This window comes from Arvicola amphibius, chromosome 6, assembly GCF_903992535.2.
Source record: "Arvicola amphibius chromosome 6, mArvAmp1.2, whole genome shotgun sequence".
Classification (NCBI taxonomy): Eukaryota; Metazoa; Chordata; class Mammalia; order Rodentia; family Cricetidae; genus Arvicola; species Arvicola amphibius.
Window position 1 is genome coordinate 21,553,443 of NC_052052.2, and position 16,474 is coordinate 21,569,916.

Below are 16,474 nucleotides of genomic sequence, written 5' to 3' on the forward strand. Positions count from 1 at the left end.
CACTGCTTACTGGCTTGCTCAGCTAGATTTCTTATACAGCCCAGACTTAACCTGCCTGAGGATGGTGCTGCCCACAGTGGTCTGGTCCCTCCTGCATCAGTCATGGATCAAAATAATGGCCCCAGATATGCCCACAGGCCAAAGCAATCGAGGCAGTTCCTCAGCTGAGGCGCTCTCTTCCAGGCGTCTCTGGGTTTCGTCAAGTTGAGGATAGAAACTAAACAGCATGCAAAGCTTTTGCACGTCCTGCATATTTATAATCTGCTTATCACTCTCTATCAAATAAATCCAAGTGGATGGGGGTGGGGATCGTTTACTTTTCTCATAGTCACGAGGAGGTACCTGGCAAATGCAAACTAAGGCCAAAGGGTTCGTTTGGGTGCAGGGGTTCAGGGTCCAGGTCATCATGGTGGGGGAGTTGCAGCGTCCGGAGCATGAGGTCTCCCTACCTCAGTTAGCCTCATCTTGATCATCCCGCACAGATGAGGAAAACTGGGAACCTCATTTTGTGGATGAGAAAACCTCAATACCCTGTGTCTTACTCAATCCCACTCTGTCTTGTCTTTATTTTTTTCACCCTCTCCTACTCCCAAGCTGAGATTACAGGTATACAATGCCACATCTGGCTCTTTATGTGGGTGCTGTGAACCTGAACCCTCATATTTTTGAGTGACAGGCCCGTTGCCCATTGAGCCATCTCCCCAGTCCCTGAAATAAAGAGACTATCATACCAAACTTCCCTTGTCTAAATTCCTATGTGACTTGGGCCCGGACCATACAGTCCCCTCCTCTTCACAGTGCTCTAGCAAATGATCTGGGCACATGGGAAGGGGAGAGCTCAGACACGGGTCCACAAATATTTGTAGATCTTGTCTTGAGCCAGAAAACCTACGTGTGTGATTGGGTGCATTCGGTGAGTTGTTATAGCTCTCCCTCCTCCCGCGCCCCGCAGCCCCCACCCTGAGATATTGACTCACAGAGTTGAGGGACGACAGTTAGGGGAACCATTTGCCCAGGGTCTTCTGGGAGGCACAGGAAAACAGATCAATTCTTGCTCTCCGGTCTTCAAAGCTCTAAAAATCAGGAAGGTTCTGGTCTGTGTGATGCAGACCCAGAGGTAGGAAGGCAACCAGTCCCCACATGCTATAGATGAAGGCCAAGGTTGGGCTATCAGAAAGGGTCGGGAAATAGTTAAAGGGACATTGGTTCTGTTCAAGGAGGGCATTGTTTTCTAGCCGTTTCTATTCATAAATCCAGAAGTTTAGAAGCAGAGACAGCGGTCATGTAGAACCATGGCATCCTTTAGCAGATGGCAAAATTGGGACTCAAGCTGAGAGGAAAATACCAAGACACCCTTGCTCTGGCACACACACCTATAATCCCAGCTTTCAGAAGGAGGCAGGATGATGGTGAGTTTGAAGCCAATCTGTCTCAAAGAAAATAAAATAAGTAAGAAAATTGTCTCAAAGAAAATAAAATAAGTAAGAAAATTGTCTCAAAGAAAATAAAATAAGTAAGAAAATAAATAAATACAGACTGTTAGGTTCAAAGCTGGAGCCCAGAATGGCAATACTGCTGACATTGTCTTAAATAACAGTCTGGGCTCAACTCAGGCTGGACTCTGGGTAAAAAGAAGGATTGCTTTCTGTAAACAAAAGCCTAAACTCGGCATTCCTCAGAAACCTCATGAATCAGCTTCTGTTTGTCCAGAAAAGCCATTCATTTTCTTATCCTCCCCCTACAGCTAACTACCCCCGTCAAGAGCATCTAGTTCCTGATTAATTCAAAGGAGCCTGCAGCAGAGCAAAGTCCCCACCATAGCTCCCAGGCTAGTTGGTTCACACACCCTCTCCCACCACCACCCCACATCACTACCTATCCCCCTTAAAACTGGCAAGGCTCAGTCAGGTGTTGGTGGCTCACGCCTTTAATCCCAGCACCTGGGAGGCAGAAGCAGGTGGATCTCTGAGTTCAGGGCCAGCGTGGTCTACAGAGGAGTGAGTTCCTGGTCTACAGAGTGAGTTCCTGGACAGCCAGGGCTACACAGAGAAACCCTGTCTTGAAAAACCAAAGTAAAGCAAAACAAAAACTGGCAACGTTCTTCCTGCCATTCGTAGTTTTCTCTGCCCCTAAGAGACAGGACAGCCTTGCAATGTGAATCCACAATAAACCTTTTTTTCTACTCATGGAGCAGTCTAGTTCAATGGTTTTACTAAGCCCTCACCCATATCTACATACCTGTACACATACATACCTGCACACATACACACATACATACATACACACACACATACATACACACACACATGCAAGGCCAGAAGGATGTAGCCCAATGGCTTACACAAAGCCCCAGGTTTGATCCCCAGCATTAAACAGACAAAAATAGACTCACAGAATTGTACATTGAGTCACAAATGATCCAATCGAGAAGCCAGTTGGGTGTCCCAGTGTTCGTGCTTATTTCCGAAGCAGCCAGGAAATGCATGCTCGACCACGGGTGCATACCTCAGCAGGTCTTTTCCTGAACGACCTTGTTATCAAAACACTGCAGAGGCTCTGCAGCACAGAGAGGACTGTCGATCCCCACAGTGACACTAGGAGGTGGCCACTACGATGACCTTCAGTTTAAATGAGGAAACTGAGGCCCAGGGAAGTGAGACAAGCTGCCCATAGTCACACAGTTTACAAGTGGCGAGGCTGGGATTTGAACCTAGGCAGTTCAGCAATATATGCCAGTGGCACTGTTTGAAAGCAAAGGGCTGTTGTGCAGGCTGTATCCTGCTGGACACAGTGGCACTCCCTCTAGGGAGACAGACCTAGTCCTTTGATCCAGACCTACGATCTGCCAGCCAGTAGGTCTCCTCATGGTCCCCTGATAATGGCAGAGCTGTCATAGTTTGGCCTCTTGCTTTGAGATAGAACATTTCAAAACTCTGTGGTCCAAACCGAAGACCCATCCTGGATCCCAGAGCAGTTGGCAACCCCAGCCTTAACCAGACATGGTATCCTGTCTACCAGTGTGAGGAGACTTGAAACTGACAAAAAGCACCTTGCTAGACTCCAGGCCAATATCCTCACAATCAGTCAAATGCGCTTCTAGTAGTGGAAGGAAGGGGGTGAAGGGAAGCTCCCACGGCCAGAGGATCCCACGTCCCGAGGATCTCTTCAGTGGGGCAGAGGGATGAGTTGGCAGAGGGGAAGGTGCAGACTTGGAACAGAAGTGGCAGCCTGTGTTTCACAGGGAGACCCTGTCAGGAAAGATGGCGGCTGAAGAGGGTTGAGGGTACGGTAACAGCTCCAGCAATCCCAGGCTGGAGGACTGGGGTTGGTCCTCCTCTGGCTCATCTTCCTCTGCAGTTTCTCCATCCTTTGGCTGCCACTGAATATCACACATCACACACGCCTCTCATGTTTCTGTTTTTCCTCTTCTCTACAACCTGAATGTCAAGTGTTTCTTTTCCAGAAGCATCAAGCTGAGCAAGATAAAGAGGACCAAAGGACGTTTTTATCCTGTCAAAGATCACCTGGTGGAACCCGGAGTAAACAGACCCCAGGGGAGCCCACCCCTCTTCTCCCCCTGGGGTCCCAGGCCTACTGTTTCCACACAGCTCCATCTCCTCCCAGCTTTAGTTCCCAAGGTGGCAGGGAGGGGATGTGAACACGCCCACCAGTGCAGAACCCATTGTAGCCCAGATCAGAAGCGCGTCATTATGGTGGCGGGAGGAGGTGGGGGGCGGGGGTGCTGCCTGGCAGGGAGGAGGCAGAGGACCCTGCACGGAAGGAGAATCCAGTAAGTATTCCAAGGCAGATTCGCCCGCATCTGAAGATCATCCCCACCTTGTGCCTCTGGGTGTTGCCATAAGTCCACAGCAGGATGTTAAACTCACCTGACAGACGCTCTATTGAGACTTATTAACTTTTAATGCAGAACAGCCAAGGCTGCTTAAATATTTAAGAGTCCAATTCATCACTTGAAAGGCCAGTTAGGGCTGCGGGGAGGTGCCAGGCTTCTGGGATCTGCGTAGTTGGGATTTCAGCAATTGTTGAACCTTGCAGAAGTTCAATGACCGTGTAATTTTTCATAATATCACTTCATTTCTTGAACACCTACTATGTGCTGGGTACATTGCATGATGAGATTTATATGTATGATGCCATTTCAGCTCCAAAATAACCCAGAGAAATTAATATATGTGTACACATGTATCCATATGTGCAAAAGAGGCTCAAATTTATAATATATATTTATAAGAAAGGTTCAGAGAGGCAGGCAGGTATACCCAAGATCACATAGCTAGTAGCTGGTAGAGATAAAATCTAAACCCAAGTATGTTAAACAAAAAAAAACTACAGTTTTTAAAGATGTGTTTTAAGTCTGTGTGTGTGCGTGTGTGCGTGTGTGCGTGTGTGCGTGTGCGTGTGTGTGTGTGTGTGTGTGTGTGTGTACAGAAGAGGGTGTCAGTCCCATGGAGCTGAACACCTGCTGTGGATGCTGGGAAACAAACTCTAACCCTCTGCAAGAGCAGCCACCGCTCCTATGTACCTGCTTCAGGGAACTCTGGGCAGTGTGGCTGCCACAGAGAGCTACTCCCCCACACACACACCCCAGGGTTCTTGGCTGTGAATAGAGAGGTCACCTGGGAGTTAATCCCTAGATGACATCTCTAGAAATCACACCTGTAGAAACAAGAATTAAAACCTGCTGCTTTCCCAGGAAACCATCTCATTGGCTTGCTGGGAGAAGGCAGGGCCCCATCCATCTAAAATTGAGATTCCGTGACATCAGTCAATAATCTTCTATCATATGGAACCAGGTCAAGTATAGATCCAACCTCCTGGATGTGGCTCAGTGGTTGAGTGATTTGCTTTGCATGTGTGAGGCCGTGGGTTGATGCCCCAGTACCATGAGAGAAGAGATGCGAGGGGAGATGAGAAGGACAGAGAGAGACGAGAAGAAAGAAGGAAGAGAAAGAAGTGGAAGATGGGGGGGAAAAAGAAAAAAGATTTTTTAAAAAAGTTCTAAGAAGCTGGGTGGTGGTGGCGCATGCCTTTAATTCCAGCACTCGGGAAGCAGAGGGAGGCGGATCTCTGAGTTCGAGGCCAGCCTGGTCTACAAGAGCTAGTTCCAGGACAGGCTCTAGAAACTACAGGGAAACCCTGTCTCGAAAAACCAAAAAAAAAAAAAAAAAAAAAAAGAGAGAGACTCTAAGAAAGCCTGAGCTACAGAGTGAGTTCAAGGACAGCACGGTAACTTAGTGAGACCCCTCCCCGCCCCCAACTCAAAATAAACTAGAACACTTGCACCCAGGAGTCCATAGGTGCGATTCCCAGAACCACAGCCAGTAAAAGCCTGGTGCAATTGTTTGTTAAGAAGTGACAGGAAGTCCCTTCCAGTCACCTTTGTGGGGTTCTGAGGACAGTCTGCAGCAGCTCATGTTGTAGGTGGAGCCTCAGCAAGCCATCCCTGCCTCACCACCACCTAACGACTCCTCACACGTACAAGGCAATGTTAACTCCGCAGCAGGTCAAAGTTTGTGGTCAGCCCGTGACTCAGCTGGCTGGGTACTGGAAAGGACCACATGGAAGCTTTCTCTAGCAATTATTTTTAATGGTTAGACTGATCTGGTAAATCCAATCAAAAGCACGTTCCACCCTACACCCCGTCCATCCTTTCTCTCTCAACTGTGTTCCAAGCATCCCAGAACCTCAGCACAATGTCCCCAAACTCCATCTCTGACTGTCCTCAGTCTACATCACCTCCAGGCTCTCATGGCGCCTTCCCAGGGGAGTGTGTTCCTTTAGATTCCTTCTTCGGAATAAGGCCCTGGGTTGTCCCGTTGCCATGGCACAGGCAGTATGCCTTCCTCTTTTCTGATGCCCCCTTTTCCTTGGATTTCCAAAGGTGAGCTGCAGACAGGAAGACGCTTCTAGACTGGAGATTAACAATAGAGATGGAGAAGAAAAGAGAGCAAAAGAAGAGGCCACTGTGGGAGGAGTTCAGGGTGCTGATCTCAGCCACCAAGACACAGCAGGCTGTGTGGTTCCTCTTGGGTGTGGTCCTCTAGGCCTTCAGCACCCAGCAAAGCAGACACCAGGAGCAGAAGGCCTATCCTGAGCCTGACTCCCATGCCTCCTCCCAAGCCTGCTGTGGCTGTTCGGGGCTAACAGGGGACCCACAGGTGGCCCTGGCAGGACCTTATATACCAGGAGGACGTAACAATACAGGGACATTACAGCCCATCACTCACTAGCTCTACCCCACTCAAATGCTCCACCCTGTCAAGTCCAAAAGAAACTGGGGGAAAAAACAGCTAACTGTAGTGCTTATTAGCATACCCAAGTGTCTGCTGGCCTCCTGCTTACTCGGCACCTGTGGCTCCTCTCAGTTCTTCTCACCCCCACCCCCTACCTAAACTTCTCCAGCCCATGGTCTTCCCTTCTCCCAGCTTCGCATGCCTATACAACCCTGCCATTTGGGCCATGCTCCATCTTGGTCCGCTTGCCCCCTCTCTCTTGCCCATCCCTCAGTGCTCCTCTCTAGCTCCCGACCACACATTGTGGCCAAATCCACTTTGCTGGCTGTGTTCAGTTCACTGCTTTCTCTGCTCGGACTCTTCCAGACGCCTCTGGCTGTACTCTCCCTTATATCTACAATACAAACCTTCTCCTCCATCATACCTTGGAGAGGTCATGTCTTCACTTTATTATACACACCCCATGAAGACGATCCCCAGCAGCTCCCAGACCCTACCCCAATCATCACCACACGGTCACTGGCCAAGTCCTTCAGGTTTGAAACCAGAACCTTCAAAATTATAAATGTGTGCATCTCTTTGCTCTGAGTGACCTTTTGTATTTTTCTTAAGCCGTGCTTGTTTGGTGTGTGCTGGGGATTGAGCCCTGAGGCTTGTGTGTGCTGGACAAACACTCCAAGGCAGAGCCCCATCCAGCTGTCTTTGCATTTTTAAATTTTGAAAGGTGACCTCACGAGGTTGCCCATGCTGAACTCACTCTTTAGCCCAGATGGGGCCTTGAACCTGTGACTTTCCTGCCTCGGCTCATGGAATAACTGGAAATAGAAGCCTGCTTACCAGGAACACTTTTTGTTTTCCCCCTCTCCTATGTACCTGTTTTTGAATGCACAGAATATGAAAAGCAACTTATATTTGTAGACTGTCACTACCCATAGCTGGCATGTTTTTCTACGGTGCATAGATCTGTCTTTGACAAGATAGACTCATTTTATATTTCACTTTTGTTAAAAGCAGCATTCGTTTATTTAAAAAGTTCACCTAAGTCCCACCGCTAGCTGAGAAGCTATTGAGAGTCGATGGCTTCTAGAGAGGGGGAGATTTGACTTTCTTTAAGGGTATGTGGCCCTGGTGGGTCAGCCATACTCCCAGTGGATGGCCACACACTCAAGAGTATGTGTGCAGTACAAACTGAACTCTGCATTATTGGAAAAAAAGAAAAAGAAAAGAAAGCCAGGTTTAGCGAATGAAGGGAGAATCTGGGAGGAGCTGGGGGAGGAGAGGAGTTGATTATGATCAAAATACATTGTATGCCTATAGGAAATCCTCAAAGAGTTAATAAAAGTATTTTTTTTTATTTTAAGTGTATGAGTGCTTTGCCTGCATGCACGCCTGGTGCCCATGGAGGACAGAAGGGGGTCTTGAACCCCTGAAATTGGAACTACAGATGCTTGTATACTGCCATTTAGGTGCTGGAAACTGAACCTGGGTCCTCTGCAAGAGCAGTCAGCGCTCTGAACTGCTGCTCCATCTCTCCAGCTTCCATAAATATTATATATTTTCTAATTTTTCTGCTTGTCCTCTACAGCCTTAGAGCCAACACTATTAGCTCTTTAATGAGGACCCTGGGGAGCTCATGGCCTCAAGCTGGGATGATGAGTTGAGATCTCTTCAAAGACTTCAGTTCCCTTGTAAACACAGCCGCACAGTCAGACAGGTCCAGGGCTCCCCTGCCTTCCACAGGATCCTTTCCTAATCATGGATGTGTAGCACTGGGGATGGGGAGCAAGTCAGGGTGAGCCAGAATGTAAGGAGCCCACTGTGACCCACAAGTCACTATGGTCCTGGACTGGGCAGTGAGCAGTATGTGACAGTCACACAGAAGCCAGTAGGCAGTGCCTTCAGCAGCTTCTCTATAAGGCCCATGGCATAGGTGTGACTTGCAGGGCCAGCTCTTCCAGGTCCATGTGATTTATTCCACACTGCTGCAACCTTTATCTGCTCAGGATGTGCATGAGTGCATCTTCCAACTATCTCACAGGGAGCCGTCCACACCTTGACTCCTGGCCTCTGCCCGGTGTCTCCTGAGGTCCCCGACAGGAGAAGACCAGGCTGAGGGGCTGAGGGGCTGTAAAGCATCCCCTCCAACTTGGGATGGGGATCCCAAAGAAAAGAGCAAATGTCAGCCTCCGTTGACTTCATAAGGGAGTTGGGGCCGGGCTAGTCAGTAGAGCATCAGCCTCTCTTGTCCCAACTCACTCGGGGAATTTCTATGTTTACTGAAAATGTCCAGTGGCCAGCCTGGAGTCCCATCATGGAGGGCCAGACGGGAAGGCCTATGGGAGGGATGACGTGGAGGAAGGATCCTAAGTAGCTACCAGTTGGCCCTGGGGATGAACCACCATGCGCTGCAGCAGAGACAACTTCACACTACTGCGAACAGCAACCTGAGGGACTCTTTCAGAGGCATCCACTCAGGTGAAGCCAGATCCTTGACTCCACCACAGGAAGGGATTTTAGAATGGGTCAGAGTGGAGCTGTTGTCAGTGTTTCTGTCCTGCCTGGTTTCTGTCCTGCCCAGTTCCCACAGTCGTTAAGTCCCAAAGAAATCACACAGGTCTACATTAGTTATAAACTGATTGGCCCATTAGCTTAGGCTTCTTATTAGCTCTTATAACTTATATTAACCCATTATTCTTGTCTATGTTAGCCACATGGCTTGGTACCTTATTCAGCGAGGCAGTCACATCTTGCCTCTCTTGTGGCTGGGTCACAACTTCAGACTGGGACTTCCTTCTTCCCAGAATTCTCCTGTTCTCATTGACCTGCCTCTACTTCCTGTCTTGTTGTCCCACCTATACTTCCTGCCTAACTACTGGCCAATCAGCATTTATTTAAAATATAATTGACAGGATACAGACCATTGTCCCATACCATGCAACAGCACTGAGGTTTAGTAAAGGAAGAAATGTTGATGTAAATTTAACCATGGACTTAATAGACAGGTACAACAAGGCTGGACATGAGTTGTGAGCTGTGGTCCTCTGCCTTATATTCTTGCTATGCCTTCACTGCCACGATAGATACCCTGGAACTGAGAGCCAATATCAGCAACTCCTTCCTTAAATGGCTTTTGTTGTGTATTTTGTCAAAGCAATAAGATGATTAACTACTGTGGTTGCTTCTTTTCTCATCCACCTTTTTTTTTAACATGTCTTTGGTTCCCAGTCACTCAGTGGGGCAGGGTGGGAGGAGTTGCTCTAATCACAAGGCCTCTGCAGCCAGATGGACATGGGATCAAATTCCACATCCTATCCATTTGGCCCACCTCAGAGAAGCATCTGAGCTCATTGGAGTTTGACCAATCCCACCCCAACCCCACCAGGGAAATGAGTACATTTGAAAGGCTACTCCCATGTAGTTCTGGGGAGCGGCTATTGATGGAGGACTCTCATTGGTTAATAAAGAAACTACCTTGGCTTTTTGATAGGGCAGGATTTAGATGGGTGGAGTAGACAGAACAGAATGCTGGTAAGAAGGGAAGTTAGTCAGACACCATGCCTCTCCTCTCTGAGACAGTCACCATGAAGCCAGCCACCAGGTCAGACATGCTGAATCTTTTCCGGTAAGCCACCACCTTGTGGTGCTACACAGATTATTAGAAATGGGTTAAGCAAGATGTGAGAGCTAGCCAATAAGAGGCTAGAGATAATGGGCCAAGCAGTGTTTAAAAGAATACAATTTGAGCCGGGCGGTGGTGGCGCACGCCTTTAATCCCAGCACTCGGGAGGCAGAGGCAGGCGGATCTCTGAGTTCGAGGCCAGCCTGGTCTACAAGAGCTAGTTCCAGGACAGGCTCTAGAAACTACAGGGAAACCCTGTCTCGAAAAACCAAAAAAAAAAAAAAAAAAAAAAAAAAAAAGAATACAATTTGTGTGTTGTTATTTTGAGAGTAAAGCTAGCCGTGTGGGGTCCGGGCGGGATGAAAAACAGGCCTGCTCGCCTCATCATTACAGGCTATTAAATGAAATAATAGGCAAATGGGTTTGCACACTCTTGGTCTACATGGGGCCTTTGCAAGAGGGAGAGGTACAAAGAGACAAGCAGATAGACAGACAAACAGTTATGAAGCCAGAACCTGGCCCCATAAGCCCCTCCTCAGCAGCTGCTGTAATGTATATTGCCCTGTGTGTGGCCTTCCCAGGCCGTGTTTTAAAGACAAGCCAATGGGGTCATTAGGTGAAGGTGGGAGCTTATACCGTCAATTTTTGGAGGAGTAAGAACCAGTCAACCTTCCTGGATTTTCCTCCCAGTCTGGTCCTGTGGCCTTTATGAGGAGCAAGATTTTCTTAACTCTAAGTGGTTCTGAGGGTGCTCTCCCTGTCAAGAGAGAGAGAGAGAGCAAGGACGCAGGAACAGTCCTTATTCAACTGCTAGCTCCTGTTGAGCCACAGGCAGCCAACCCAGCCACTCTCACTGTCTTCTGGTTGGGATGAAGAAGGAAGAGGGGGGCCACCATGTCCACTTTGTCCCAGGGTGGTCTCCCCGCAGAGGCGACGTCTGAGCTGAAGCTATCCTAGAATCCCAGAGCTGAGGGGCTGAGCATCAGATTCTCTGGTCCAGGGCCACCTCCTGAATGCCTCCAGGGTCCTCAGGCTGCAGAAGTGTCTGAGTGGGAAGAGGCGATGCTGTGTGCAGAGCTGAAGATGCGAGTGGGGGCTGGGAGATGTGTCTTTTCAGAGCCCTGGGTGTCCTGGTGGGATGGGATCCCAGCTCTGGTCCCCAGACAGGGCCACATCCAGGGTGGCCGGGCCTCCTTATATTTCAGAAAAGAAAGTCTGACTTCTGTGTGTACAGCTCCAGTTTTTAAACCTCTCTCCCCACACCCTCCTCTCCCACCTGTTTCTTTTCTCTTATTTCACGCAGTTTGTTTTCGGAAATCCTCCCAAGCCTGTGACATTTGCTTTCAGAGTTAGAATATTTTCTTTTTCTCTTTCCAGAGTGAGGCTGCTGGCTGAGATTTCCTTGGGGTCCTGCCTGCCCTACTGGAGGGGAAGGGTGGGTGCAACCAACTACAGGAACATTTGCATAACACCTCTAAGCCCCAGTCATCCACACACGCGTATACACACACACACACACACACACACACACGTGTGCACTGGTGTGCATGCATACGTGCTCTCTGAGAGATGAGGCCACCATCTGCACTCACTCACCAGATGAGCAGAAACCTGAGGTGCTCCAGCTGTGGCCACAGAGCAAGTTGAGGTGGAACAGGTGAGGCAGCAGGGAGAAGGGAGAAGTTGTGGGAGACTGTTCCCCAAACCCTCTCAGCCAATGCTACAAAGTCATGGGGTGGGACTCGGGGTGGCCAACCACGACCTCTGCAGGTACCTTTCATTGGCCTCATTTCTGTCCGCTCTTCCCTTCTGAAGGAAAAAGAGCAGACCCATGAGCCATCTCCTCTTCTTGGTGTGGGAGGGGGAACCAGGGCAGAACCAGGCCTCAGGGAAGGCAGTCATGATTGGTCCTCGATGTATTTGGTTTGGTCCATGATCCTTCTTCATTACTGTCACCAGGAAACTTCTGTCTCTATTAATCTCTCTCTCTCTCTCTCTCTCTCTCTCTCTCTCTCTCTCTCTCTCTCTCTTTCTCTCTCTCTCTCTCTCTCCCTCAGTCTCACCCTTTTTAAAAAATCTGTTTGTCTATTTGCTTTGGGGTTTGTTTCTGTGTTTGTCTTTGAGACAGGGTCTCATTATATAGTCCTGGATGACCTGGAACTCATTCCGTAGACCAAGCTGATCTTGAACTCACAGAGATCCACTTGCCTCTGTCTCTTGAATATTGGTCCTAGCATGTGCCCCCATGCCTAACCTGTTCTCACTCTTAATGAAGCTCCCATACGGCACCCGAAATAAAGACCCTCAACCTCGTGCTAGCCACAGCTGCCTCAGGTTAGGGTACACCAAGGCGACAGAGAAAAAAAGGGGGGAAAGGACAATCATTGGTCAGGAAGTAGAGGTGATGGTTAGGAACAGCTCATCAATTACAGCCCATCTCTTACATCTAGGGTGTACCTCCTACTACAGGGCATGCTCCAGCCTCATCACCAGACCGTTGAATAAACCCAGCACTGGGGTAAGAGAGAAAGGCACTTGCCCAAGATTGACAGCCTATCTCCAACCACCATGGAAGGAGTCATTATATCGCTCCTGAGATATAATGAGAGCCAGCCACCTTCAGGGTGGTCGATAAGTCCAGCCCAATGGGCACCTTGGAACCCACCTGCATGCAGTCCCCAGTAAGGTGACTCGGGACATGGTGGTTAAATCTCTGCAGTTGATGTTATCTTTGCCTGAGCAGGGGAGTGGACTCCCTCTGTGTGCTGCAGTTGAATACTGATTTAATAACAATGGGAAGGACACAGTCTATTCAAGGGACTGGCCTCTGAAGACTCCCCTCCCTCCCTGGGGCCTTACTTCCTGGAGATTGCAGAGCTGGTGTCACACAGGCAAGCAAAGACCCAGCCACACACTCATAGATGAGAGACTGCTGTGCAAAAGGTACCTTGGTCCCCTTACCTGACGCAAAGGATCATGGGAGTTATTATTTGTTCTCTTTAAATGATCACATGCTTATGTTCTGTATGTCAAACAGAGGTGAGGATCATGGCAGGGTGGGGTGCCGTGTCAGAAGGTGTAGTGATAGACACGTGACTGCCAGGTTGGCGATTTGGATGATGACGGCTGCTGTTGCCGTTGGAGACTGGGGTTCTTGGCAGGATGCCGAAGGTGTGGCTCTTGTCCTAGAGCCTGACTGAATCTAACCAGCAGATCAGGGAGTTTCTGCAGAGGAGCTGACACTCAGCACAAGGTGGGAGGTGGGGTGGGAGCTCAGTGGGTGATGTGGCAGCAGGAAGGGCATTTCCAGGTGGGAGACTCGGCACACATGATGGTCTAGAGGCTTAACAAGCTCAGTCAGTTCAAGGTCAGAAAGGCTGAAGAATGGGCGAGTTAAGGAGTTTGGGCAAGGGAGAAAGGCTGCAGAGGTGGCCTGAAGGTCCTGCCCACAAGTGCCTATGAATGGTGCGCGCAGGGCCCCTTTCAATGCCCAAGTTCAAGTCTCAGCTCTGCTCCTCATCAGCTTTGTGTCTCTGAGCCTTGGCTTCTTCAGTGACAAAAATAAAGATACCGTGTGCCATGAAAGCTTATTATAGGAGTGAAGACTCATTCAGCCGTGCTTTTGGAGGCAGTGTTTGGTACCAGCTCTGCTAGATGCCACGTACAGCTTGTTCTCATGTGGCTAAAATGTTGCAAAAGACACAATGGTTAAACAGCACTAACAAACAGGTGATCCTGACATTGTTTGATCTCTGATCAAACAGAAAGGAAACTGAGAACCACGGTGAGTGGTGAGAACGTGGGGCTACACCCTGTGAGGCTACACCCTAGTTCAGGTGTGGAAAGAAGACGTGGTCACAAGGACGTGATGTGAGGATGGCAGGGAGCCGGGGTCAGGGAGTTCACCGCAGAGGGAGGAATGCAGTGAGAACCCCAGGGAGGGAGGCTGCTGGGGGTGTGGTGAAGGAAGATTGATTCAGGCAGTGTGGCTGGAGCCGCAGAATGAGCTCCTGCATATACAAAGCAAACACTGACTGAATTGAAAGAAGAAATTGATAACGGCCACGTTAGCAGAGGACTTTAATATCCCCACTGTCAATAACAGAGGAAAACAACCAGGCGGGCGATGGAGGAAGCAGGCAACTGAACAAGCTTATTGACCAGCAGGACTCGAGTAACACACTCTCCAGGACAGGCCATGTGTTAGGCCACAGAGCAAAACAAATCAATAGAATTAGGAATATTAAAATCACACACAGGAGCCTTCCCGGTCAAATGAAATGAAGCTGGAAATCAATCGTAGGTAAAATATGGAAATACCCACAAATATGTAAAAGTTAAGTAGCACACTCTTTTTTCTTTAAAACAGGGTCTTACTATGTATTCCTGGCTGGCCTGAGACTCCTTATACAGACGAGGCTGACCTTGAACTCACGGAGACCCACCTGTCTCTGTCTCTCAAGTGTAGGGATTAAAGATGTGTGCCACCACACCCAGCAAGCAATACATTCTTAAACAACCAATAAATAGATCATAGGATAGCTAACAAAAATAAACAAATAAATAATACCTTGAGATAAGTAAAAGAAAATCTGGCTGGGGAGATGGTTTAGGAATTACAGTTGTTTGCTGCTCTTGCAGAGAACCTGGGTTCGATTCCCAACATCCACATGGCAGCTCACAACCTTCTGCAACTCCAGTTCTAGGGGATCTAATACTCTCATGTGGCCTCTGTAAGTGCAGTGCACACATGGTACTCAGACACATACACATATTAAATAAATACGTTTTGAGAAAAATACAGTGTACCAAAATGTAGAAAGTGTAGTGAGAAGCAGACTGTGGGGGAAGCTTGCACTATAAACTTCCCTGTTGAAAGAGAAATATCTCAAATTAAAATCCTTACTTTATACCTCAGTAAGAAAAATAGGAGCAAACTGAACCTGTAGCCATCAGAAGAAAGAAAATAACAAAGATTGGAGCAGAGCTGCGTGAAGTAAGCAAAGAAGAAAATAATATAGGGGAATCAGTGCCACTAACAGTTCTTTAGAGATCAGCAAAACTGACAGACTCTTCAGGAGATAAACTAAGAAAAAGAGAAGGAAGAATCCAATAACCAAATTCAGATATGAAAGAAGATATCACAATTGATGTCACAGAAATTTAAAAGACTATAAGATAACATTGTGGCATTGACTGTTGGGATAAATTCCTGGCAACGTAAAGCTTCCTAAGAAGTAAAATAACTGAGCCTATATATATATATATATATATATATATATATATATATATATATATAAATAACCTGGAACTAGTAAGGAAATTGAATCTATAACAAATAACCACACAGCATAAGCAGCCCAGGGCATGACAGCCTCAGAATGATACCAAACATTTGAGGAATTAACATCAACTCCATCTCACAGGGAAAAAAAGCTGCAGGGGAAGGAAAGTTATGAGTTCATTCTCTGAGACAAGTGTTCTCCCAATACTGAAGCCAGGAAAGTGCCACCAAAAAAACAAACAACAAAAAACTCACAAGTTACAAAAAAAAAACCCACAAACTAATAATATGTTCATGTAAAAACCCGCAACAAAATGTGCACAAGGTACGTTTAACAGAACTCAAGTGGAATGTGGAGGTTTGAAGAGGAGCGCTCCCCATAATCTCAGATATTTGGTCCCCAGTTGATGGCACTGTCTGGGGAAGAAGTACATCACTGAGGGAGGGCTCTGAGCGCTTATAGCCGTGTGCCACTTCCAGTTCACTCTCTCTGCATCCTGAATGTTAAAGATGTGATCTGTCAGCTTCCTGCTGCAGCCGCCAGCTACCATGCCTCCCCCACCAGTGTGGACTCTCTCTCTTGAGCCGTAAGCCAAGGAAACTCTTCTATAAGTTCCTCTTGGTCAAGGTATTCTATCATAGTCACAGGGAGGTGACTAACACATCAGATTATTCCCCCCAGATGCCAAGATGTTCTGATACACAAAAGCCAATCAACACCATTCACTGCCTTGGGGGCAAAGGTAACCAGTCATCCCAAGCAGCAAAACATCTAGTAAGAGCTTAAAATCCTTTCCTGTTTAAGAACATTAACACACCTGAGTAGGAACAGAAGGAAACCACATCCTGAGAAGCCACAGCCAAAGTTGCTCTCCAATGTAAAACCCAGAGGGCTTTCCACCTTGGACCAGGGGCAGACAAGGGTGCCTTTCCTCTCTGCTCCCATTCAACACAGTTCTAATGGCCCCAGACAAAGCAATTAGTCAAGGAAAAATAAATACATAGAATCTGCAATGGTAAATGTTGGTGTCAGTTTGACAGGATTTAGAATAGCCCAGTCATGACTCTGGGTGTGTCTGTGAGGCTGGTTCCAGAGACATCTAACTGAGGAGGAAGGACCCACCCAAAATGTGGGCAGCATGCACCCGTGGGCTGGGGTCTGGGACTGAATAAACAGAAGCTACAGAGGACAGTGCCAGCATTCTCTGCCCTCTGTCCTCTGCTCCTCCAAAATGGGAGGAGGTGAGAGTCCCAGCTGAGCACCTACAACATGGATGAACTCGAGCACAGCTTGAAGCCTACAACATGGATGAACCT